We start from the raw sequence: 27,276 nt of genomic DNA on the forward strand, positions 1-27,276 counted from the left end.
TGCTGAGTAATTTGAGTGTTAGGAAATGAACACTCAGAAGGAACAATCCATATTTCTGTGATGCAAACCATGACATTTTAGTTCAGTGTGGAGACCACTTTCAAGTTGGCCTTGAAAGCTCAAATACCTTTGAACCAAGCAACATATAAATTAATTTAATTATTTCTCATCCAACTCCTGTCTGCTCTCAGATGTCATTATTACAAAGATATCTGTCAACTTTAGTCCAGATTCAGTGGATTAACCTTTTAGAGACATCCAGCTACATGAACAGGGCACCATTTCACAATTTGCCGATGACACAAAACTTGGAAGTGTAGTAAACAGTGAGGAAGATAGTAATAGATTTCAAGAGGGCATAGACAGGTTGGTGGAATGGACGAACTATTGGCAGATGAAATTCAATGCAGAAAAATGTGAGGTGATACATTTTGTTAGGAAGAATGAGGAGAGACAATAAAAGCTAAATGTTACAATTTTAAAGGGGGTGCAGTAACAGAGAAACCTGTGGGTGTTTGTGCACAAATCTTTGAAGGTGGCAGGACAGATTAACAAAGCAGTTACTAAAGCATGTAGGGTCCTGGGCTTTATAAGTAGAGGCATGTAGTACAAATGCCAGGAAGTTATGCTCAATCTATACAAGACACTAGTTTGGTCCCAGCTGGAGTATTGTGTCCAATTCTGGGCACCACACTTTAGGAAGGACATGAAGGCTTTGCAGAGGGTACAGAAGAGATTTACTAGAATGTTTCCAGGGATGAGGGATTACAGTTATGTAGATAGACTAGAGAAACTGGAGTTGTTCTCCTTAGAGCAGATAAGGCTAAAAGGAGATTTGATGGAGGCGTTTAAAATCATGAAGAGCTCAGATGGAGTAAATAAAGAGAAGCTATTTCCAATGGCCGAAGGGCCGATAACCAAAGGGCATAGATTTAAGGTGATTGGAAAAAAGAACCAGAAGCGATATGCAGAAAAAACTTTTTTACACAACGAGTGGTTAAGATTTGGAATGTACTATCTGATAGGGTGGTGGATACAGATTCAATAGCAGCCTTCAAAAGTGAATTGGATGAATACTTGAAGGAGAAAAAGTTGCATGGATATGAGGAGAGAGCGGGGGAGTGAAACGAACTGGATTGCTCTCTGAAAGAGCCGGAGCAGTCTCGATGGGCCGAATGGCCTCCTTCTGTACTGTACTATCCCATGATTCTATGATTCTGTGATGACCATGCAATGCTTCAAGGCAATACTCAGGAAGTTAGGACAGTTAGCCAAGCAACACTGTAACATCAGTCCCTCTTCCCTGACATCAGTAGTAGGGAAAATGCTGGAATATATTATTAAGGAAGTGTTAACGGGGCAGTTAGAAAATCATAATATGATTAGGCAGAATCAACATGGTTTTATGAAATGGAAATCTTCTTTAACAAATTTATTAGAGTTTTTTGAGGATGCAACTAGCAGGGTAGATAAAGGGGAACCAGTAGATGTAATATATTTGTATTTCCAAAAGGCATTTGGAACCAGTAGATGTCACTGTAGGGGGACATCCTTTACCTGGTTTATGGTAATTTACCTGGTCAGGCAGCTTTTGCCACTGCAATGTGACCAATTCCAATCAGCGGTTTTGAATCGCTAAACCCCCCCCCCCCCACTCTAGTTCTGACTGGAGGAACTTATAATTAATTATATATTAAAAACGGACAAATGATCTGGATGCAAGAAAGTCAAATTTTATTAAAACTAAAGAAACTACACCACACGATCAAAGTAATCATGGTAAAATTGCTTAACAGGGGAAGGCAGATGGCAAAAATGAGGGATAAATGGCTACAATCTTACAATCTTAGCAACATTTCCCTTAAATTACCACCCCTTTACTTCTCACTAGATTGCCTTGCTAGTGGGTCAGAAGCCTTGCTCAACTGCAGTCCAAAGAGTAAAAGAGACAAAAAGCCCCAGAGGACTTCCTGGGCTTAATCGTTATACCCTGGGAGTCCCTCCGGTTTTCACGCCGAAAAGATCTGTGCGCATTTTCGCGCCAAAAAGTCCGAATACACAAGAGAAGGGCTTTTAACTTCCTCCATTCATACATGGAGACATCACGTAGTAGAGTCAATTTCAGTGAATGGATGTGTGTAAACAACCCATTATGCTTGCTGTCCAATGATTGGCTGATTCAAACAGGCTACTCCCCAGTGTAAACAAGCAGCTTGTAGGTTACCAGACCTGCCCAATACCACAGGGTGACTGACAGCTCGGGCTCCATTGAAACTTACTACAGGGCAGCGCTGAGCTTTTCATATGCTAATAGCCTGTCTGTCCTTTTCTGCTGCCTTTTAAAATTCTGTTTCCATGAGGTCTGTTCAGCCATTTTTATGCCCTGGGCAATTTAAACAGTCCAAAACTTAAGAGTACATCTTTTAATAAAATGTACAATCTTAAAGTGTGTGATTTTCACAAAGTTCTTTGATTCCAGTGTTCAAGTGCTGCCTAGCTTACGAGCTTTTTAACAGAGCCTTTTGCGGTTCTGGGTATGTTTTAAAACATTGTCCAACCCAGAGACAATTTAAATCACACAAGTCTTCGTCCACGATGCAGATTAATATTTCCCGATCTTCGGGGGCTATGGGGATTTTGCGACCCCTACAGTCACATAAAAGGTTGCTACACAAGATAATGGCTCATGGGGTTGTGGAAATATATTAGCATGGATAGAGGATTGGTTAATGGGCAGAAAACAGAGAGTAAGTATAAACGGGATATTTTCTGGTTGGCAGGGCTGTAACTACTGGGATGCCACAAGGATCAGTGCTTGGGCCTCAGATATTTACAATCTATAATAATGACTTAGATGAAGGGATCAAGTGCAATGTATCCAAGTTTGCTGCTGAAACAAAGCTAGGTGGGAAAGTAATCTGTGAGCAGGACACAAAGAGCCTTCAGAGGGATATAGACAGGTTACGTGAGTGGGCAATAAGGAGGCAGATGGAGTATAATGTGAGGAAATGTGAGGTTATTCACTTTGGTAGGAAGAACAGAAAAACAGAATATTCTTTAAATGGTGAGAAACTATTAAACGTTGTGTTCAGAGAGATTTAGATATCCTCATACAGGAAACACAGAAAGTTAACATGCAGGTACAGCAAGCAATTAGGAAGGAAAATGGCATGTTGGCCTTTAATGCAAGTGCGTTGGAGTACAACAGTAAGGAAATAATGCTACAATTGCACAGTGCTTTGGTGAGAACACACCTGGAGTACTGTGCACAGTTTTGGTCTCCATATCTGAGAAAGGACATACATGCCTTAGAGGCAGTGCAATGAAGGTTCACTAGATTGTTCCCTGGGATGAGAGGGTTGTCCTATGAGGAGAGATTGACTAGATTGTGCCTATACTCTTTGGAGTTTAGAAGAATGCGAGGTTATCTCATTGAAACATAAGATTCTGAGGAGGATTTACAGGGTAGATGCTGAGAGGTTGTTTCCCCTGGCTGGAGAGCCTTGAACTACCGGGCATAGACTCAGGATAAGAGGTCGGACATTTAAGTCTGAGATGAGGAGGAATTTCTTCAGTCAGAGGTTTGTGAATCTTTGGAATTCTCTACCCCAAAGGGCTGTGGATTCTGAGTCATTGAGTATATTCAAGGCTGAGATAGATAGAATTTTGGACTCTAGGGGAGCCACGGAATATGGGGATTGGGTGGGAAAGTGGAGTTGAGGTCAAAGATCAGCCATGATCTTATTGAATGGCGGAGCAGGCTTGAAGGGCCGCATGGACTATTCCTGCTACTAATTCTTATGTTTTTATTTTCTGGAGTTTCCACATTTCTGACAGATGGTGGAATAATTGAAAGAATCTTGAGTGCCCCTCTAGCTGACAGGTCATTCTGAATAATAATAATGCCTTCATTAGAAACGTCACTGTGAGCAGTTGAGAACTTAAATTATTCAGGCAGTAGTGAAGACAATTATCAGTCCAATATATTTAACTTTTATTATTGTAAATGTGTCTCCTTACCTTTTATAATTAAAACATAATTAAATAACATGTATCTGTTTATCATGTTTTTTCAAGTTCATTTCTCATTACAATCTGTTGTAGACTAATTGATAGTGATTGATCATAATATGATAGAATTCTTCATTAAGATGGAGAGTGAAGTAGTTGACTCAGAGACTAGGGTCCTGAGTTTAAATAAAGGAAACTATGATGGTATGAGGCGTGAGTTGGGTAGGATTGATTGGGGAATGTCACTCAAAGGGTTGATGGTGGATAGGCAATGGCAAACATTCAAAGATTGCATGGATGAACTACAGAATTTGTTCATCCCAGTTTGGCATAAAAATAAAACAAAAAAGGTGACTCAACCGTGGCTAACAAGGGAAATTAGGGATAGCATAGATCCAAGGAGAGGACATATAAATTGGCCAGAAAAAGCAGTAAACCTGAGGATTGGGAGCAGTTTAGGATTCAACAAAGGAGGACAAAGGGATTAATTAAGAGGGGGGCAATAGAGTATGAGAGTAAGCTTTCAGGGAAGATAAAAACTGACTGTAAAAGCTTTTATAGAAATGTGAAGAGAAAAAGATTGGTGAAGTCAAGCGTTAACAAGTTGTAGTTAATAAGGCCTTTCTGGTGCAGAGTGACTGTTGGTAAGCCATTTGACTGGTGTAATTAGAGGGATTGATTTAATTTAAATCCAATTAATTAAAGGGGATACTAGCATCTAAAATCAGGCAGAGGGTGTCAATAACTAACAATAAAAATTTTAATTAATTACATAGAATGGAGCAGGTGATGTGTTACTGTTGCGAGATGTGGGAGCCGATGGACCCCATTGAGGCTCATGGTGATTACGTCTGTGACAAGTGTCTGCTGCTACAGGAACTCCAGCTCCGTGTTGATGAGCTGGAGTCTGAGCTTCAGACACTGCGACACATCAGGGAGGGGGAGAAGTACCTGGACTCTGTGGCCTAGAAATTCAGTATAGCCACTTTTGGGGCGGAAAAGTCGGGCGGCCGCTAAAGTTTGCGCCCGGCGCAAAGTCGAGGCCACTTCGCCGATATTCAGTAGCTTCGCCCTAAGAGTTTGCTCGAGCGCTAAAACTGGCGTTACACAACTATCTTTAGGCGCAAAGCCGGCGGTGCTAAGCTAAACCGCCGAGGCCGGGCGCAGCGCAGGTGTGGTCATTTCTTGATTGACAGCAGACACCCTGGCGCCGGCCAGCTCTTAAAGGGGGAAGGGTCGAGTTCGTCTGCTGCCACGCCCTGGACACTGCAGCCCTTCAGCTAGGCCTAAACACTGCTACTGAACAGAAATAGCGCCGGGAAAGATGCAGAAGGCCCGTGAACGAGCGCAGCGCTTCACTGGCCATGATTTGAGGGTGCTGGTTAGGGCTTTGGAGAGGAGACGCAAACACCTGTTCCCGGACAGTGGGAAGAAGCCTGCGACCAGCGTCTACAGGAAAGCCTGGAGGGAGGTCGCCATCAGGGTGACAGCCAACAGCGAGGTCCCCAGGAACTGTATCCAATGCAGAAAAAAGTTCAATGACCTCACGAGGATTGTCAGGGTGAGTAGCCTTTCCAGTGTCCTCCTCATCCTTGCATGTGCACCTCACATTATGGGCAAAGGGACCTGAAAGCCCTAATGGCCAGCCCTCATCCAGCAGCTATGGGACTGGCATGAACATCAATTGCACATTCTGCACTTGACACACTGGCCAAGCTATTTGACCATGGGAGGCAGTGCACACCAGATCAGGGCTCCACACTGGCCAAGCTATTCGACCATGGGAGGCAGTGCACACCAGATCAGGGCTACACACTACTTAGAGGCCGTCCTTTCTCTTGCAGGCCTAGCTGGCCCACAATCAGAAGAGCCGGACTGAGACCGGGGGAGGCGGTCCCCAGATCCAGCAGCTCACTGACCTGGAAGAGCGCGTGGGTCGCCTCATGGGAGCCCGGGTGATTGGCCCCGTTGCCAGTGGAGATGCCGACCCTGTTCTGGGCACCAATGGTAAGGACATCACCTTTTGGACCTCTCTCGTCCCACTTGCGCATCAGATCTACATCCTTTGCCACTGTCCGACCAATGTGCTGAATGCCACCACTCATGCCTCCCTCGCTGACGCCCTCTCCTCAATCTAAAGCTACTCTTGTCCCTTCCTGCTTTCAGATGGTGAGGAGGAGGTCCCTGAAGCTGCCACTGACAGCCCCTCGGAAGAGGAGGAGGAGGAGGAGCAGGAGGAAGAGGAAGAGGAAGGCGGCCCATCAGGGGAACCCTCACCCGCGCCAGGGGATGCCAATGTAGGGGACACGTCTTCCCTGGAGGAGAGCGTGGGGGAAGTGTCGGAGGGGTGTGTCGCTCCTGGGACCAGTGGCGTGCAGCAACGCAGGGGGTGTGCGGTTGCTCAGCGGCCTTCTTCCCAGAGGGGTGTAGTTGCTGGGCCCAGTGGCATCCAGCAACACGGGAAGGGTCGGCCAGCTCGGCGGCCTTCTCCCCAGAGGGAGAGTCCGGCCTCCAGTCCGCCGACGGTCAACTCCGAGGAGCTGCGCCTCCTCGATCAAATGCCCGTGGACTCGGAGCGCCGGCACACCGAGCTCATGGGGGTTGTGGCACGGATGCCTGAGGCCATCGAGTCCCTGGCTCATAGTGTGGCCGAGTTCGGGGCCTCACAGGCCAAGAGTTTGGAGCTATTCGGGGCAGCACAGGACGCGAGTCGTGCCGAATTCGTCGCAGCACAGGCAGCGAGTGGGCAGCTGATCAGTGGTGCCGTGCAGTCACTGGCTGGTCTGATGCGGTCACAGACCAGGGCAGCACGGGCACTCACTGCTGCCACACTCGCTGCGTCAGCCAGGCATCGCCAGGACACCCGCCGCACTGTAGCAGCACAGCGGTCTGTCGCTCGGCACATGGCAGTGCATGCTGCAGTGCGGGCCCGGGCGAGTGCCAGTGTGTCACTTGACCAGCGGCGGCCTGCCAGACGCCAGCTTGCCCCCATTCCTCCAGCCGCCACTGTCACTCCCCCAGTGGAGCTGCCACGAGATGCTGGTCCGACTGATGCTGGCCAGCCACAGCTGCAGCATTCACCAGCCGGCCCCTCGAGGCCCAGACCTCATCTAGGCTGACCCCCAAGGGCATCTGCCGTGACAACATGTGTCCCTCAGGAGCCTTCCCCCAGCCTTGCAGCAGCCACTGGCCACGGTTTGAAGAGGAGCAGCAGGGCGGCCAGGGGCCGCCAAAGGCTGGACAAGGAATCGCCCTCGCGGGCCACAAAGTAGAGGGTGTGGACAAATGTTTGTTTATATTGGGATGGTTGTTTTGTTTCTGGGGATGGTTGTCTTGTTTCTGGGGATGGTTGTCTTGTTTCTGGGGATGGTTGTTCTGTTAAGGCCGAGGATGAAGGCCATTTTTGTTCAAATGTTTTGTTATTCCTCCCCAGGTTGTGGGAGTGAGTCATGTTTGTGACTGTTGTTTGGGGGGTCTTGTCTGTTTTTGGGTTTCATGTGGGAAGGGCCCTGAGTTTGTTCAATAAAGCATTTTATTTATTCATATTGTCCATGTTTGATCTTTGAAGTGTTTGTTGCCTTAAGCGGCTGAGGGCTTGCGGAGCGGCTGCATTCATGTTCTTTCATTGGCACAAGCCATGTCCTGACAGGGGGCCTAGAAGTGACGTTCAATAAGCCGCCGACGGGCGGCCCTTGGACCTTGTGCCTCCCTCCTGGCCTGGTGCTCCTCCTCCTCCTCCTCCTCCTCCTCATGCTCCTCCTGCTCCTCCTCCTGAGGTGCTGCTCCAGCGTGAGGTGGCAGTGCCTGAGTCCTGCGGATAGCCAGGTTGTGCAGCATGCAGCAAACGACCACGAACTGGGAGACTCGCTCCGGCGAATACTGCAGAGATCCGCCAGAACGATCCAGGCAGCGGAACCGTTGTTTGAGGATGCCAATTGTTTGTTCTATGATGTTCCTAGTTGCTTGATGGCTCTCGTTGTATGCCTCTTCAGCAGGGGTCCTGGGCGCGCGGAGCGGGGTCATGAGCCAGGTACACAAAGGATAGCCTTTGTCCCCGATAAGCCATCCTCTTGGGTGAGGCTGTGCCTGGAACATGTCAGCCACAGTAGTCTGTCGCAGGATAAAGGCATCGTGGCTGCTGCCTGGAAAGCGGGCACTGACAGCTAGGATGCGCTGCCTGTGGTCACACACCAGCTGTACGTTGAGGGAATGGTAGCCCTTCCAGTTGCGGTAATCCTCGGGATGGTCCACAGGTGCCAGCAAAGCCACATGCGTGCAGTCAATGGCACCCTGCACCATGGGGAAGACCGCGATTCTTGCAAATCCCACTGCACGCTGCTGCTGCCTCTCCAGGGTCATGGGGAAGGAGATGAATTGGCGTCTCCTTCTGAAAAGGGCATTGGTGACCTGGTGGATGCAGCAATGCATGGCGAACTGGGATATGTTAGCAATGTCCCCAGCAGCTGATTGGAAGGAGCCGGTGGCATAGAAGTTCAGAGCCACCGTCACCTTCACTTCCACCGACAGAGACGTCCTGCAACTCAGCTGTGGACGCAGATCTCTGTGAAGTAGATGGCAGATCTCTGCAACCACCTCCCTTCTGAATCGTAGCCTCCTAACACATCGCGCGCCAGTCATGTTGAGATACGAGACCTGCTGGCGGTATTGCCTGAGTGGGTAAGGCCCACGTTGCCAACGCCTATTGCCCCCTCCGCGTCTATCCAGGGCTGCCCCTCTAACCCAGCGTCTGCGAGCCCTTCCGACATAATCCTGAAACTCAGCATTGGCACCCCATGCAGCCCCCATAATATGCTGGCAAACAATGAGATATCAGTGAAGGCGAATTGCCAAGCTCTGGCCTGAAGCCAAAAATACCTGTCCTAGTGTTGGCCCAAAGCAGTAAGCTCCCTTCCTTGGTTTTTTTCAAAAAATCCGTTGCACAAGAGTGATTGCTGCAAAATGGCAGCCCTTTATAGTGCAGGGTAAGTGCCCTTTAATTTGCGCTCCCCGCGGCCCGCTTCGGCTGTGTACCGTTGCACTCCACAGTCGTTAGGGCCGCCCGGCGCACAATGGCCTGGCGCGACTGAAGTTCCGGTTTGGGGCGCACAAAGGGCGTTGCACGAGGAAATGACGTCATAATCTGCGCGCGCAGCAGGGTGCGCGCAAAGACTTTGCACCGGCGCTAAATGTCTACTGAAGTTGGGGCGAGGCGCAGATCGCGCTGCGCCCGGGCGCTAAGCGCCTAGCGCTCGAGATCTACTCCTCCTAAGGCGCTAACGGCTGGCGCACGCTACTGAATTTCTAGGCCTGTGTTTCAGGAGGTGGTCACACCTATGAAGTTAATTAATTCAGATGTAGCCCATGGTCAGGGACAGGATAGTATGACTACGATTGAGGCAGGTACGGGGATCCAGGAGGCCAACAGGTTCGAGGTTCTTACTCCCTGTGGGGACAGGAGCAGGGACTGCAGGGAGGATGAGCAACCTGGCCACAGCACCGTGGAACGGGGGGCCATTCAAGAGGGGGGAGTAAATAGAAATGTTGTAGTGGTAGGGGATAGTACTATTAGGGGGATAGATAGAGTTCTCTGCAGCCGAGAGCGCGAGTCCCAAAGGCTGTGTTGCCTACCCGGTGCCAGGGTTAAGTACATCTCCTCTGGGCTGGAAAGAAACTTGCAGTGGGAGGGGGTGGATCCAGTTGTCGTGGCCCATGTTGGTACAAACGACGTAGATAGGACTAGGAAGCCGGTTCTGTTAAAGGAGTATGAGCAACTAGGGGTCAAATTAAAAAACAGAACCTCAAGGGTAATAATCTCTGGATTATTACCTGAGCCACGAGCGAATTTGGCTAGGACAAATAAAATTAGAGAGTTAAATGCGTGGCTCAAAGACTGCTGTGGGAGAAATGGGTTTTGCTTCCTGGGACACTGGCACCAGTACTGGGGCAGGAGGGAGCTGTTCCATTGGGACGGGCTTCACTTGGCCAGTGCTGGGACTAGAGTCCTGGCGGATCATATAACTAGGGCTGTAGAGAGGGCTTTAAACTAATTAGTGCGGGGGAGGTTCCTAGAGAGCAAATAATAAAAATGACAACAGAGAAGGTCATAGACTTAGGTAGCAGTGGGGAAATTAAAAACCAAAGCATGTCAGGAAAGGGCAGAAGGTATGGAGTAAAAGGTAATGTAATAAAAAGGGCAAAAGCAGGAACTAAGTGTCACAAAACATACTTGAAATTTCTCTATCTGCATGCACGTAGCATTCGTAACAAAATAGATGAGTTAATGGCACAAATAACTACATATGGGTCTGATCTTGTGGCCATTACAGAAACATGGCTGCAGGGTGACAATGCCAGGGAATTAAACATACCAGGTTATTTAACGATCAGGAAGGATAGGCAGGAAGGAAGGGGAGGTGGGGTGGCTATGTTAATAAAGGAAGGAATCACTGAATACAGAGAAATTATATTGGGTCAAAAGATCAAGATAATGAAACAGTTTGGGTGGAGATAAGGAATAATAAGGGGAAAAAAACACTAGTGGGCGCAGTCTATAGGCCTCCGAACAGTTGCAACTCTGTTGGACGGAGTATCAATCAGGAAATAGTTGAGGCTTGTAATAAGGGAACATCTATAATTATGGGGGATTTTAACTATCATATTAATTGGACAAATCAAATTGGGCAGGGCTGCCTTGAGGATGAGTTCATTGAGTGTATTAGGGATGGGTTTCTTGAGCAGTATGTAACTTAACCGACCAGGGGGCAAGCAACCTTAGATCTGGTCCTGTGTAACGAGACAGGATTAATTAAAAATGTCCTAGTAAAGGATCCCCTTGGAATGAGTGATCATAACATGGTTGAATTCCATATTCAATTAGAGGGTGAGAAGGTTGGATCTCAAACAAGCGTGCTAAGCTTGAATAAAGGAGACTATGAAGGTATGAAAGCGGAATTGAGTAGAGTGGATTGGGAAAATAGATTAAAGGGTAAGACGAAACATGATCAGTGGTGTACATTTAAGGAGTTATTTTACAACTTCCAAAAAAAATATATTCCACTGAGGAGAAAAAGGTGTAAAAGAAAAGACAGCCATCCGTGGCTAAGTAAAGAAATTAAGGATAGTATTCAACTAAAAACAAGGGCATATAAGGTAGCCAAATCTAGTGGGAGGATAGAGGATTGGGAAAACTTTAAAAGACAGCAAAAAATAACGAAAAGATTGATTAAGAAAGGGAAGATAGATTATGAAAGTAAATTAGCAAAAAATATAAAAACAGATAGTAAGAGTTTTTATAGTTATATAAAAAGAAAAAGGGTGGCTAAAGTAAATGTTGGTCCCTTAGAGGATGAGACCGGGAAATTAATGGTGGGAAATATGGAGATGGCAAACCACTGAATGAATATTTTGTATCAGTCTTTACAGTAGAAGACACTAAGAATATCCCAACACTGGACAAACAGGGGGCTATAGGGGGGGAGGAGCTAAACACGATCAAAATCACTAAGGAAGTGGTACTTGGTAAAATAATGGGACTCAAGGCGGATAAATCACCTGGGCCTGATGGCTTACATCCTAGGGTCTTGAGGGAAGTGGCGGTAGGGATTGTGGATGCATTAGTAATAATTTTCCAAAACTCCCTGGACTCAGCAAAGGCCCCGGCAGACTGGAAAACTGCTAATGTAACACCCTTATTTAAAAAGGGCAGTAGACAGAAGGCTGGAAAGTATAGACCGGTTAGCCGAAAATCTGTGGTAGGTAAAATTTTGGAGTCCATTATTAAGGAGACAGTAACAGGGCATTTGGATAATCATAATTTAATAGGACAAAGTCAGCATGGTTTTATGAAGGGGAAGTCAAGTTTGAAAAATTTGCTGGAGTTCTTTGAGGAAGTAACATATAGGGTGGATAAAGGGGAACCAGTGGATGTAGTGTATTTAGACTTCCAAAAGGCATTTGACAAGGTGCCACACAAAAGAATATTGCTTAAGATAAAAAATCACGGGATTGGGGGTGATGTTCTGGCATTGATAGAGGATTGCTATCTAACAGAAGGCAGAGAGTTGGGATAAGTGGTTCATTCTCAGACTGGCAATCAGTAACTAGTGGTGTTCCGCAGGGGACAGTGCTGGGTCCCCAACTCTTTGCAATCTATATTAACGATTTGGAGGAGGGGACCGAGTGTAACATATCAAAGTTTGCAGATGATACTAAGACGGGAGGGAAAGTAGTGAGTGAGGAGGACATAAAAAACCTGCAAGGGGACATAGACAGGCTAAGTAAGTGGGCAGAGATTTGGCAGATGGAATAAATACTGGAAAGTGTGAGGTTATGCACTTTGGCAGGAAAAATCGTAGAGCAAGTTATTATCTTAATGGCAAGAAACTGGAAAGTACTGAAGTAAAAAGGGATCTGGGGTCCTGGTGCATGAAACTCAAAAGGTTAGTATGCAGGTGCAGCAAGTGATTAAGAAGGCCAATGGAATGTTGGCTTTCATTGCTAGGGGGATAGAATATAAAAATAGGGAGGTATTGCTTCAGTTGTACAAGGTATTGGTGAGACCACACCTGGAATACTGCATACAGTTTTGGTGTCCATACTTAAGAAAGGACATACTTGCTCTCGAGTCAGTACAAAAAAGGTTCACTCGGTTAATCCCGGGGATGAGGGGATGGACATATGAGGAGAGGTTGAGTAGATTGGGACTCTACTCATTGGAGTTCAGAAGAATGAGAGGCGATCTTATTGAAACATATAAGATTGTGAAGGGGTTGGATCAGGTGGATGCGGGGAGGATATGACTGATGATGGGTGAAACTAGAACTAGGGGGCATAGTCTTAGAATAAGGGGCTGCTCTTTCAAAACTGAGATGAGGAGGAACTACTTCACTCAGAGGGTGGTAGGTCCATGGAAAATGCTGCCCCAAAAAGCTGTAGAAGCTACATCATTACATAAATTTAAAACAGAAATAGACAGTTTCCTAGAAGTAAAGGGAGTTAAGGGTTACGGGGAGCAGGCAGGAATTTGGACATGAGTCTAGGTTCGGATCGGACATGGCCCTGTGGGTATCGGAGCAGGCCCAGGGGCCATGTAGCCTGATCCTGCTCCTATTTTGTGTGTCTAATTCTGTTAGATTCAGGAGATGGTTCTGTGATAGTAGATTGGCGGTTAGGTTCAGATCAGCCATGATCTTATTGAATGGCGGAGCAGGCTCGAGGGGCCGATTGGCCTACTCCTGCTCCGATTTCTTATGTTCTTATGTTCTTATGTTCTTATGTAGGTCCCTTGCAGTTAATAATCAGGGGAATTTATAATGGGGAACAAAGAAATGGCATACCAATTAAATACATACTTTGGTTCTGTCTTCACAAAGGAGGACACAAATAACCTCCCAGAGATGTCAGGTAACATAGGGTCTAATGAGAGGGAGGAACTGAAAGAAATCAGTATTTGTGGTGAAATGGTGTTAGGGAAATTGACGGGATTGAAGGCCGATAAATCCCCAGGGCCTGATAATCTACATCCTAGGGTACTTAAGGAAGTGGCCCTAGATATAATAGATGCATTGCTGGCCATCTTCCAAAATTCAATAGACTCTGGAACAGTACCCATGGATTGGAGGGTAGCTAATGTTACCGCACTATTCAAAAAAGGTGGTAGAGAGAAAACGGGGAATTATAGACCGGTAAGCCTGACATCGGTAATGGGGAAAATGCTAGAGTCCATTATAAAAGATGTAATAGCAGCGCACTTGGAAAACAGTGACAGGATCAGACAAAGTCAACATGGATTTACAAAAGGTAAATTGTGCTTGACTGATCTACTGGAATTTTTTGAGGATGTAACTTGTGAAATAGATCATGGAGAACCAGTGGATGTAGTGTATTGGGACTTTCAGAAGGTTTTCAATAAGGTCCCGCATAAGAGATTAGTGTGTAAAGTTAAAGCACATGGGATTGGGGGCAAGGTATTGAATTAGATAGAGAACTGGTTGGCAGACAGAAAGCAAAGAGTTGGAATAAACGGGTCTTTTTCCGAGGGGCAGGCAGTGACTAGTGGGGTACCGCAGGGATCAGCCCTAGGACCCCAGCTATTCACAATATATATTAATGATCTAGACAAGGGAACTAGATGTACTATCTCCAAGTTTGCAGATGACACAAAGCTGGGTGGGCGTGTGTGCTGCGAGGAGGATGCCAAGAAACTACAGGATGATTTGGACAAGTTGGGTGATTGTGCCAAACCTTGGCAGATGCAATATAATGTGGATAAATGTGAGGTTATCCACTTTGGTGTCAAAAACAGGAAGGCAGATTATTATCTGAATGGCAATAGATTGGGAGAAGGGGAAGTGCAACGAGACCTGGGTGTCCTTGTGCACCAGTCACTTAAGGTAAGCATGCAGGTGCAGCAGGCGGTTAAGAAGGCAAATGGTATGTTGGCCTTCGTAGCGAGAGGGCTGGAGTACAGGAACAAGGATGTCTTGCTGCAGTTATACAGGGCCTTGGTGAGACCACATATTGAGTATTGTGTGCAGTTTTTGTCACCTTATCTGAGGAAGGATGTTCTTGCCATGGAGGGAGTGCAGCCAAGATTCACCAGGCTAATACCTGGGATAGCAGGAATGACGTATGAGGAGAGACTGGGTCGATTGGGCTTATACTCGCTGGAGTTTAGAAGAATGAGTGGGGATCTCATTGAAACTTATAAAATTCTAACATGACTAGACAGACTAGATGCAGGAAGGATGTTCCCGATGGCCAGGGAGTCCAGAACCAGGGGTCACAGTCTAAGGATAAGGGGTAAGCCATTTAGGACAGAAATGAGGAGGAATTTCTTCACCCAGAGAGTGGTGAACCTGTGGAATTCTCTACCACAGAAGGCGGTAGAGGCCAATTCATTAAATATATTCAAGAAGCAGTTAGATATATTTCTTAAGGCTAAAGGGAGAGAAGGCAGGGACAGGGTACTGAATTTGAATGATCAGCTATGATCTCATTGAATGGCGCAGCAGGCTCGAGGGGCCGAATGGCCTACTTCTGCTCCTATCTTCTATGTTTCTATGTTTCTATGATTGCTATATTCAGTCAACAATTCCATTATCACTGTATCATGTGCCTACTTGGATGTTAGAAGGTGAATTAGATTGACCATGGTCTTTCTTCATCTAGCAATTCCTATTTACCTATGTTCCAATCAAAATACTCATTTATAAAAGAATGTAGCACAAACCATCAATGTGAAGAAACACTGATGTTATCTATGATAATATATTAAATTCTTCCTGATGAACAGCATTTTAATTCTTAGTGAGGCTTGTCACACAGGTTGCACTTTCCCTGTAAGAATGTTCTCTACTAATCATATGTGTATAGATGTAGGCCTGACCTGTGCTAGGTAATTCATCAAATGAGTGTGACATTTCCTTCAGAAATGATTGAACACTGTACCTTTAAGGATAGTAATGTGTACATTCCAGTAATAGCTCTTGCACTGCAGCAAATTTAATTAAATCATGAATTGCTTATGAATCATACAATGCTTTAGGCACTCCCTGACAGTCATTTTAAATGATTTCCTATATTACAATAAAAGCCATCTCTGTTATTATTACCACCTAAAGTAACACAGAAGATTTGTCTGTGCAACCTTTTGTGGTAGAGTGGAAATATTAAACCGTAGTTCAGACATTTTACATACTTACACCATGTCAAGCATGCATAAATGTATCCTAAATTGTGCTACCCCCTAATTATACAATTCATTGTTTATTTAATCTATTGGTAACTATTACTAGCTACAATCAACCTACAATGCAAAATCCAAATATATGGTAAATCTATTCAAATTGAATTAGTGCCCCAAATTTCATTTGACATCAGGCAGCAAACAACATCACACATTGGAAAATTGTCCCAGGTGTTTCATATTTTTTACATATTAAATCAAATAAGATAACACGTACTGATGAAATTAATATTAACCAGTTAGCTGCACCAGCAGCAACCAGAATCTTCATTCAGAGAAGTGTGAAGAATGTAATATCGGTATTCCACAATAACAGCATTAACAAAGACTAATATAACCTTCAAATAAGGTGGTGGCTGTGGCAAGAACTAAAATGTAATTAAAATAAACATTGTAATGATAAAACTATTATACAGGATACTCTTAATTCAAAGTTGCTGAATTCAAATAATTTGATAATTCAAGTCTTTTTAGTGCAAGAAATGACTAAATTAACTAGAGTAATAGGGAAAGCTTTGTGTATTGTGACTGGATGATAAACAAAAGGAAATACTCAGAACCACAGGCATTCCTCGGGCATAATGACACTTCTCCAGTCTAATAAACTGCCTGTTCAGTCATCATTATCTACCCTTGTGTGCAACCACATTAATCATACACTGAATGAGAGCCACAGCATGATCTGAAATGAATCTAATACATCTAAAGTAGCTTGGGCTTGTTTGTAGCTTAATGTCTGATATCATCAGCCCATCTTTAATGTTAGCTGCTATCTTAAGAACATTTAACTCAGGAAGTAAAAGTGCTTGCACAGTGGCATTGAAGGCAGAATGGGAGACTAGGAGACATGTGACATCTGCAGGCACTGTTGACATGCTAATAGCTCCCAATATGTATTTAGGCTAGTTCTTGCATCTCTTAATCTCTTTAACCAAAATGCAATCTAACCGGAAAAGAGAGTTGTAAACTGTGACAAAATAGGGAAATCTGAATCTTGGAGTTTATGAAATCTTCAAGCTTGAATGAGACCATACCTGTTTTCATGTCTTGTAGACTGTCACATCTTTATCACATAGCATATCTGATCCCGCATTGCATTCAATACTACTGATACGGCTGGATCATGATGCCTAACCCCAACCCTGTCTCAGGAATCCACAATTGATATTTGCAGTATATATTTCCATATGTTTTTTTAAAATGTGATCTCTGCACTCGTTACTCTGCATCATTCCTTTGTAAATTTGGAACGGACGTTTATTGTGATCTCTTGTACTACTATCATATGTCTTACAAAGGTGTTATTGCACAGTAATTATTAATGTACAGTTAATCTGCTACCTCTACACCAGAGTCCTTACCAGTTCTCCTAAACATTCTTACATAAGTAGCAGAATGGATTGCTGGCTGGCTCCAAAAAGAAAGCAGAGAGTGGGAGTAAAGGGTAGCTATTCACAATGGCAGAAGGTGGGTAGTGGTGTTCCACAAGGATCAGTGCTGGGGCCACTGCCGTTCACAATTTACATTAACGATTTAGACTTTGGAATCAAAAACACAATTTCTAAATTTGCAGATGATACCAAATTGGAGGGAATAGTCAATACTGAGGACTGCAACAAATTATAGGAGGACATTAATAAACTTGCAGAATGGGAAAATAATTGGAAAATGGCAAATGAAGTTCAACACAAATAAATGTGAGATGTTACATTTTGGTAGGAAGAATAGGGAGGTCAATTATCACTTGGAGGGTGCGAGTCTAGGTGGGGTAGAGGAACAAAGGGAGCTAAGAGCACAAATACACAAATCACTAAAAGTTGCGACACAGGTTAACAAGGCCATTAACAATGTAAACCAAGCACTCGGGTTTATTTCTAGAGGGATAGAACTGAAAAGTAGGGAAGTTACGCTAAACCTGTATCGAACCTTGGTTAGACCACACTTAGAATACTGTGTGCATTTCTGGTCGCCATATTATAAAAAGGATATCGAAGCACTGGAGGGGTGCTAGAAGTTTTACAAGGATGATACCAGAAATGCGAGGGTATACATATCAGGAAAGGATGGACAGGCTGGGTCTCTTTTCTCTTGAAAAAAGAAGGCTGAGGGGTGACCTAATAGAGATCTATAAAATTATAAAATTATGAAAGCTGGTGAGTATTTGGTTGGTGAGTATATCTCTTTTTTTTTAAACTTTAACTCTGGTTTATAGTTTCTAAGGTCTCTCTGGTGTAGCAGGGACTGTTGGTAAACCAGTTAACTGTAGTGTAATTAGTGGGATTGATTGATTTAATTTAAATTCAATTAAGTAAAGGGTAAGTCATGGCAGGACAGCCGGGCCCCGTGATCTGCTCCTCCTGCGATATGTGGGAACTCAGGGACACTTCCTGTGTCCCTGACAACTACATGTGCAGGAAGTGCATCCAGCTGCAGCTACTGACAGACTGCATTGCGGCGCTGGAGCTGCGATTGGACACATACTGGAGCGTTCACGATGCTCAGGACAACGTGAATAGCACATTTACGGAGTTGGACACACCGCAGGTAGAGGTTGGACAGGAAGAAAGGGAACGGGTGACCAACAGGCAGAGTACTAGGCGCAGGCAGGTAGTGCAGGGGTCCCCTGTGGCCATCCCCCTCTCCAACAGATACACCACTTTGAGTACTGTTGGGAGGGATGGCTTATCAGAGGAAGGCAGCAGCAGCCAACTTGCTGGCACCAGGGGTGGCTCTGCTGCACAGAATGGGAGGAAAAAGAGGGGTAGAGCTATAGTAATAGGGGATTCAATTGTAAGGGGAATAGATAGGCGTTTCTGTGGCCGCAAACGAGATTCCAGGATGGTGTGTTGCCTCCCTGGTGCAAGGGTCAAGGATGTCTCCGAGCGACTCCAGAACATCTTGGAAGGGGAGGGTGAACAGCCAGTTGTTGTGGTGCATATAGGCACCAACGATATAGGTAAAAAGCAGGATGAGGTCCTAAAAGCCGGGTATAGGGAGTTCGGAGATAAATTAAAAAACGGGACCTCAAAGGTAGTAATCTCAGGATTGCTACCAGTGCCAAGTGCTAGTCAGAGTAGAAATAGAAGGATACTTCAGATGAATACGTGGCTAGAGGAATGGTGCCAGGGGGAGGGATTCAACTTCCTGGGACATTGGAACCGGTTCTGGGGGAGGTGGGACCAGTTCAAACCGGACGGTTTGCACCTAGGCAGGGCTGGAACCAATGTCCTAGGGGGAGTGTTTGCTAGTGCTGTGGGGGAGGGTTTAAACTAAAATGGCAGGGGGTTGGGAACCTGAGCAGGGAGACAGAGGAAAGGAAAACAAGGATAAAAGCAAAAGATAGGAAGGAGAAAAACAAAAGTGGCAGTCAGAGAAATCAACAGTTTAAATCAAACATGGCCACAGTAAATAATAATTCTAATAGGTCTAAGAGCGTTAAAAAAACAAGCCTGAAAGATTTGTGTCTTAATGCGAGGAGCATTTGTAATAAGGTGGATGAATTGGCTGCACAAATATAAGTAAACAAATACGATTTGGTTGGGATTACGGAAACGTGGCTCAAGGAAGGCCAGGACTGGGAACTCAACATCCAGGGGTATTCGATATTCAGGAAAGATAGGCAAAAAGGAAAGGGAGGTGGGGTAGCATTACTGGTTAAAGAAGGGATTAACACAATTGTAATGAAGGATATTAGCTCTGATGAGGTGGAATCTGTATGGGTAGAATTGAGAAATACTAAGGGGAAAAAACGTTAGTGAGAGTGGTTTATAGACCTCCAAACAGTAAGGCGGAGGTGGGGATGGCATTAAAAGAGAAATTAAAGAAGCATGCAATAAGGGCACAGCAGTCATCATGGGTGACTTTAATCTACATATAGATTGGGCCAACCAAATGAGTAACAATACTGTGGAGGAGGAATTCCTGGAGTTTTTACAGGATGGTTTCCTGGACCAATATGTCGAGGAACCAACCAGAGATCAGGCCATCTTAGACTGGGTATTATGTAACGAGAAAGGATTAATTAGCAATCTTGTTGTAAGAGGCCCCTTGGGTCGGAGCGATCATAATATGATTGAATTCTTCATTAAGATGGAGAATGAAGTAGTTGACTCGGAGACTAGGGTCCTCAATTTAAATAAAGGAAACTATGATGGTCTGAGGAGCGAGTTGGGTAGGATTGATTGGGGAATGGCACTCAAAGGGTTGACGGTGGATAGGCAATGGCAAACATTCAAAGACCGAATGGATGAACTACAGAATTTATTCATCCCAGTTTGGCATAAAAATAAAACAAAAAAGGTGACCCAACCGTGGCTAACAAGGGAAATTAGGGATAGCATAAGGCCCAAGGAGAGAGCATATAAATTGGCCAGAAAATGCAATAATCCTGAGGATTGGGAGCAGTTTAGGATTCAACAAAGGAGGACAAAGGGATTCATTAATAAAGGGAAAATAGAATATGAGAGTAAGCTTGCAGAGAACATAAAAACTGACTGTAAAAGCTTTTATAGATATGTGAAGAGAAAAACATTGGTGAAGTCAAGCGTAGGTTCCTTGCAGTCAGAATCGGGGGAATTTATAATGGGGAACAAAGAAATGACCGACCAACTAAATACATATTTTGCTTCTGTCTTCACAAAGGAGGACACAAATAACCTCCCAGAGATGCCGGGGAACATAGGGTCTGATGAAAGGGTGGAACTGAAAGAAATCAGTATTTGTAGGGAAATGGCGTTAGGAAAATTGATGGGACTTAAGGCCGAAAAATCCCCAGGGCCTGATAATCTACATCCCAGGGTACTTAAGGAAGTGGCCCTAGAAATAGTAGATGCATTGCTGGTCATCTTCCAGAACTCGATAGACTCTGGAACGGTACCCATGGATTGGCGGGTAGCTAATGGTACCCCACTATTCAAAAAAGGTGGTAGAGAAAAGGCGGGGAATTATAGACCGGTAAGCTTGACATCGGTAGTGGGGAAAATGCAAGAGTCCATTATAAAAGATGTAATAGCAGAGCACTTGGAAAGCAGAGACTGGATCAGACAAAGTCAACATGGATTTACAAAAGGTAAATCATGCTTGACTAATCTAATGGAATTTTTTGAGGATGTAACTGGTAAAATAGATAAGGGAGAACGAGTGGATGTGGTGTATTTGGACTTTCAGAAGGCTTTCGATAAGGTCCCGCATAAGAGATTAGCGTGCAAAATTAAGGCACATGGGATTGGGGGCAAGGTATTGACTTGGATGGAGAACTGGTTGGCGGACAGAAAGCAAAGAGTTGGAATAAACGGGTCGTTTTCCGAGTGGCAGGCAGTGACTAGTGGGGTACCGCAAGGATCGGTCCTAGGACCCCAGCTTTTCACAATATATATTAATGATCTGGACGAGGGAATTGGATGTAATATCTCCAAATTTGCAGACGACACAAAGCTGGGGGGGAGGGTATGCTGTGAGGAGGATGTCGTGAAACTCCAGCACGATTTGGACAGGTTGGGTGATTGGGCAGAAACATGGCAAATGCACTATAATGTGGATAAATGTGAGGTTATCCACTTTGGTGGCAAAAACAGGAAGGCAGATTATTATTTGAATGGTAATAGATTGGGAGAAGGGGAAGTGCAAAGAGACCTGGGTGTTCTTGTACACCAGCCGCTGAAGGGAAGCATGCAGGTGCAGCAGGCGGTTAAGAAGGCAAATGGTATGTTGGCCTTCGTAGCAAGAGGGTTTGAGTACAAGAACAAGGATGTCTTGCTGCAGTTGTACAGGGCCTTGGTGAGACCACACCTTGAGTATTGTGTGCAGTTTTGGTTGCCTTACCTGAGGAAGGACGTTCTTGCCATGGAAGGAGTGCAGCGAAGATTCACCAGGCTGATACCTGGGATGGCAGGAATGACGTATGAGGAGAGATTGTGTCGATTGGGCTTATACTCACTGGAGTTTAGAAGATTGAGAGGGGATCTCATCGAAACCTATAAAATTCTGTCGGGCCTGGACAGACTAGATGCCGGAAGGATGTTTATGATGGCCGGGGAGTCCAGAACCAGGGGTCATAGTCTAAGGATAAGGGGTAAGCCATTTAGGAATGAAATGAGGAGGAATTTCTTCACCCAGAGAGTGGTGAACCTGTGGAATTCTCTGCCACAGAGGGCGGTGGAGGTCAGTTCATTAAGTATATTCAAGAAAGAGTTGGATATATTTCTTAAGGCTAAAGGGATCAAGGGATATGGGGAGAAGGCAGGGACCGGGTACTGAATTTGGATGATCAGCCATGATCTCATTGAAAGGCGGAGCAGGCTCGAAGGGCTGAATGGCCTACTCCTGCTCCTATCTTCTATGTATCTATTTTGATAGAGTGGATACAGAGAGAATGTGGGGAAGAGCATAACTAGAGGCCATCAATATAAGATAGTCACCAAGAAATCCAATAGGGAATTCAGAAGAAACTTCTTTACCCAAAGAGTGGTGAGAATGTGGAACTCGCTGCCACAGGGAGTGGTTGAAGTGAATAGTATAGATGCATTTAAGGGGAGGCTAGAGAAGCATATGAGGGAAAAGGAAATCGAGGGTTATGCTGCTAGATTTAGATGAGGAAAGACGGGAGGAGCCTCGAGTGGAGCATAAATGCCGGCATGGACTGGTTGGGCCGAATGGCCTGTTTCTGTGCTGTATATCCTATGTTATGTAATCCTATGTACACTAGCAGTCAGGAATTGGAGGTGGTGTGGTGGGGCAGTCTCTTATAAAGAAACCGAACTGGAAATACGTCTGCGTAGCCTGCCCACATTAGACATTATTTTCACAGGATGACTCATATTTTTGGAACATAGGAGCTGGAGTCAGCATTTCAGCCCCTCGAGCCTGTTCCATCATTCAATTAGATCATGGCTGAACTGTATCTTAACTTGGGTGCTTGAATTATTCAAAAGGATTGATGGATTTTAAACCTGCATACTAATCAAACAGTAGCCACAAATTAGCTTTTGCATATTGTGGGGGGAAAATTCGGTTGGTTAGCACCACACATTAGCGCCTCTGGGGGGCGCTAATGGGGCGCTAACGACTTAGCGCCTGAGCGTGGTGATTTTAGTGCTGCCCGTGAAATTGACCTGGCGGTTTGCGGTGGCGCTAAACACTACTGCCATGATCTCCTGCACCCGGAGATCATGACATCATCGAAGCATGCATCGCCCCGGACCAGAAATTGATTCTCGCCCCCTGCCTCAGTGCCTGGCACTAGGAATGACAGGTAGAGGGGGATGGTTTGCAGTTGGCTGGGATCTGGGGAGCTCTATTTAAAGGCGTGCACTTCCTGCTTTTTCCTGTCAGCAATCAATTCTGCATACGCAGGTTGAGAGAGGGAGAGAGACATCTAGAGACATTTAACGCTGTCCTACTTGAAGGAGTTTTGTTGGTCAGCAAGACTTTTTAGGTTCCCATTTCTATAAGCTTTATTACTACCACATTTAGAAGATTTAATGAGGGCTGTACTAGCATGGGGCGTTGTCCTCCAGCTTCTCCGTCGGAGGCAGCTGGGGCAGAGAGAGAGAGTGGAAAACGTGGCCAGAGGGAGGAGGGCTAACAGGGCTCTGTACAGGAGACCTTACCCTCCCAGGTTATTCCGGGAGCAATTCTCATACATTCATCTGTCCGAGGAGCAGTGTTTTTGAAGGCTTCTCTTCAGTAAGGAGGTGGTCACACAGAGCCCGCTATCCTGGCAGCAGCCACGATGCATTTATCCTGCGCCAGACTGGTGTCCCAGACCTGTTCCAACCACCATGTCAACCTAGTGGTTGGCTCCTTGGGGACAAGGGTTACCCACTCTGCACCTGGCTGATGACACCGCTCCGTAACCCCAACACTCCTGCTGAGCTCACATACAATGAAAGCCATAGCGCCACTAAGAACCTCATTGAACAGACGATCGGCGTCTTGAAGCAATGGTTCCGGTGTCTTAACCACTCTGGAGGAGCCTTGCAGTATTCCCCCGATCGAATATCGGTTTTCATTGTTGTTTGCTGCATGCTTCACAACCTCGCAACTCTGAGGACTCAGCCATTGGCACCAGGGATTGGTGCACCACCTCAGGTGGAGGAAGAGGGAGAGGGGGAATAGAAGGCAGAGGAGGAGGATGAAGAGGAGGATGAGCAGCAGCAACGTGGGAGGGAGGCGCTCAATGTTGTCTCTGCAAGAGCCTTTCGTGAACACCTCATACGACACCGCTTCAGATGAATGACAGAGAAGATGGCTTTTGGAATCAACAAGGACATCATTACAGCCATCCCGCAGCCCCTATTACCAGGCAAAGTTCCAAGGAGTAACATGAGCAAATTTGTAATGTTTCAATAAATATTTTTATTTTTCTTAACAACTGTGTCTTATCAAGCACAACCAATAACAAAAAAACACAACAACTCATTAGCAAACAAAACTGGTTCTTACTACATCAAAATAAGACTTAACAGAGTGAACAATATATTTACATACACATCCAACTTTGGGACAAACATTCCCCCGTATGTTAGAGAAAATGTAGTTATTTGCCCATCGAGGGTGATCTCCCTCCCCTTCGCACTTCCCCCCTTCCCACCCTACTGCTCCTCCATAATGGGGCCCCAGTGGCTGCAGCAAGGCTGCCGGAAAGCTGCTGAATCTCGAATCCAGAGACTGTAGATGGCCTTGAAGGATGCCCTCGACCAGCTCTGGGCCTGGGGGGCCTGGCTGCAGACTGCACCAACTCTGCATGGGCGGCAGCAGTCTGGGCTGGCTGGGTTACAGGCTGTGGCAAGCGCAATGGCAGAGTGGCAGTGGTGGCAGCAGGAATGCTGTCATCCTGAGAGAGGGCAGCACCTTCCTGCTCGACTGACACACTGCCATTCCCCTGGGGCAGAACCTCAGCATCTGGAGCAATCTGCTCAAGCACAGATTGCTGGCCTGCTGTGGCACAATGAGATCCCCGGTGGACTGAGGACGACCCAGCGATGATGGCAGCAGTCAGCGCCTCCGTGGCATCAATCTGAGACTGCATGAGAGCAGTCTGACACTGGATGGCACCAACCAATGACTCGATTGCAGCACTAAGCCATTGTGTTGCCTCGGCCTGTGCTGTAATAGATGCTGCCACCTCACCCATTACACACGACATGGGTCTGGGTCCCCACGGTCTCTCTGCAATTCAACCATCCTCTGCAACGAGGCAAGGCTGGGTTCAAGAGTTTGCGCACAGACGACAGCTGTGCTGGCGGTGATCTCTTCCACGCTCCTAGCCAGTGCATCCATGGTGCCGGGCACCCTTGCCATTGCACCCATGAGCTCAGTGTGCATGCTCATTGCTTGAGTATTCATGGCCACTATATCAAGGTCCTCATCCGAGTCCTGTGCAGCAGAACTTGTGCGCGCACTCACCCTCCGGGGAGATGGCCCCTGAGCTTCCCTTCCCCCATGGCATTGCTGCAGCTGGTTGGGTCCCAGAGCCATTTCCTCTGCTCCCTGAGAGCCCTGTTGTCCCCCCTACCTCTGGCCGCATTTTGCACTCTTTCTCTCTGCCTCAGTTGCACCCAACATTGATGCTGGAGGGCGCGGTCCAATGCCAGTACAGCCCACATGAAAGGATACAAATATTGCACTTTCAAATCTCCCCTCAACGAAACTCAATACGCTTTATGTGGCACAACACTCGTTAAAATGCAAAATGCTCAAATTGGTCCAAAGGCCTCTTTGCCAATGTGAAATTAACAACGCAGCATTGTTAACCGACAAAAATTACACTGGAAGTGGACGCCTTTAAAGAGCACTCCTCCAGGGGACATCTGACTGAAAGCCGCCTCCTATACCTGTCATTGTTAACAGCAGGCGCACAAGCAGGGGGTGAGGGGGAATTTTTTATCCGGGGCGCAACCAAGGCGCTGCGCACGGCAATGACGTCACCATCTCCGGACACAGGAGATTGAGGTGCAACGTCTTACCACCGCCGCAAACATTCCGCCGAATTCAGCGGGAGGTGTTGATATCACTGCACCCAGTCGCAAACTCATTTGCGCCTCGTTAGTGCCCCCCGGAGGTGCTAACGGGAGGAGCAAAAGAACCCAATTTCTCGCCCTTGATCTATCTGATGTATTCGCCAAAATCACACAAGGGAGATAGGGACATAGCAAATGCTGGACGAAAAAAGACCAAGGTCCATCTAGATTATCTTCTACCATCCTGGTAGACGCATGTTACAGTGATAATGGAGTTACTGACTAATTACAACAACAACAACTTGTATTTATATAGCGCTTTTAATGTAGTAAAAAGTCCCAAGGTGCTTCACAGGAGTATTATAAGACAAAAATTTGACACCGAGCCACATAAGCAATTAGGGCAGATGACCAAAAGCTTGGTCAAAGAGATAGGTTTTAAGGAGTGCCTTAAAGGAGGAAAGAGAGGCAGCGTGGTAGAGAGATTTAGGCAGGGAATTCCAGAGCTTAGGGCTGAGGCAACAGAAGGCACAGCTACCGATAGTTGAGTGATTGTAATCAGAGATGCGCAAGAGAGCAGAATCTCGGGGGGTTGCGAGGCTGGAAGAGATTACAGAGACAGGGAGGGGCCAGGCCATGGAGGGATTTGAAAACAAGGATGAGAATTTTGAAATTGAGGCAGTGCTTAACCGGGAGTCAATGTAGATCGGCGAGCACAGGGGTGATGGGTGAACGGGACTTGGTGCGAGTTAGGACATGGGCAGCGGAGTTTTGGATGACCTCAATTTTATATAGGGTAGAGTGTGGGAGACCACCCAGGAGTGCTTTGGAATAGGCAAGTCTAGAGGTAACAAAGGCATGGATGAGGGTTTCAGCAGCAGATGAGCTGAGGCAGGGGTGGAGACGAGCAATGTTACGTGTGTGGAAATATGCGGTTTTAGTTATGCGGCGGATATGTGGTCAGAAACTCATTTCAGGGTCAAATAGAAGCGGGAGGACATTGGCCCAGGATCGGAGGGAGGTCAGGGCCAGGATTGGGGAGAGGGGAGGTCGGGGCCAGGGTCAGGGGAATTTCGGGGCCAGGATTGGGGGGGTCAAGGCCAGGATCGGGGGGAGGTTGGGGCCAGGATCGGGGGGAGGTCGGGGCAGGATCAGGGGGAGGTCGGGGCCAGGATCGGGGGGAGGGTCGGGGCCAGGATCGGGGAGAGGTCGGGGCCAGGATTGGGGAGAGGTCGGGGCCAGGATCGGGGAGAGATCGGGGCCAGGATTGGCGGGAGGGGGGTCGGGGCCAGGATCGAGGAGAGGTCGGGGCCAGGATCGTTGGCCTGGAGGTCAGGGCCAGGATCGGGGGGAAGGTCGAGATCGGGGGCCTGGAGGTGGGGGCCAGGATTGGGGGGAGGGGGGGAGGTCAGGGCCAGGATCAGGGGCCTGGAGGTCAGGGCCAGGATCGGGGGGAAGGTCGGGATCGGGTCATGGAAGTTGGGGCCAGGATCTGGGGGAGGGGGGGAGGGGCCAGGATCAGGGGCCTGGAGGTTGGGGCAAGGATCTGGACTGGATCGG

Source organism: Somniosus microcephalus, chromosome 7 (genome assembly GCF_052327205.1).
Source record: "Somniosus microcephalus isolate GS21.2 chromosome 7, FLI_Smic_1.0, whole genome shotgun sequence".
NCBI lineage: Eukaryota > Metazoa > Chordata > Chondrichthyes > Squaliformes > Somniosidae > Somniosus > Somniosus microcephalus.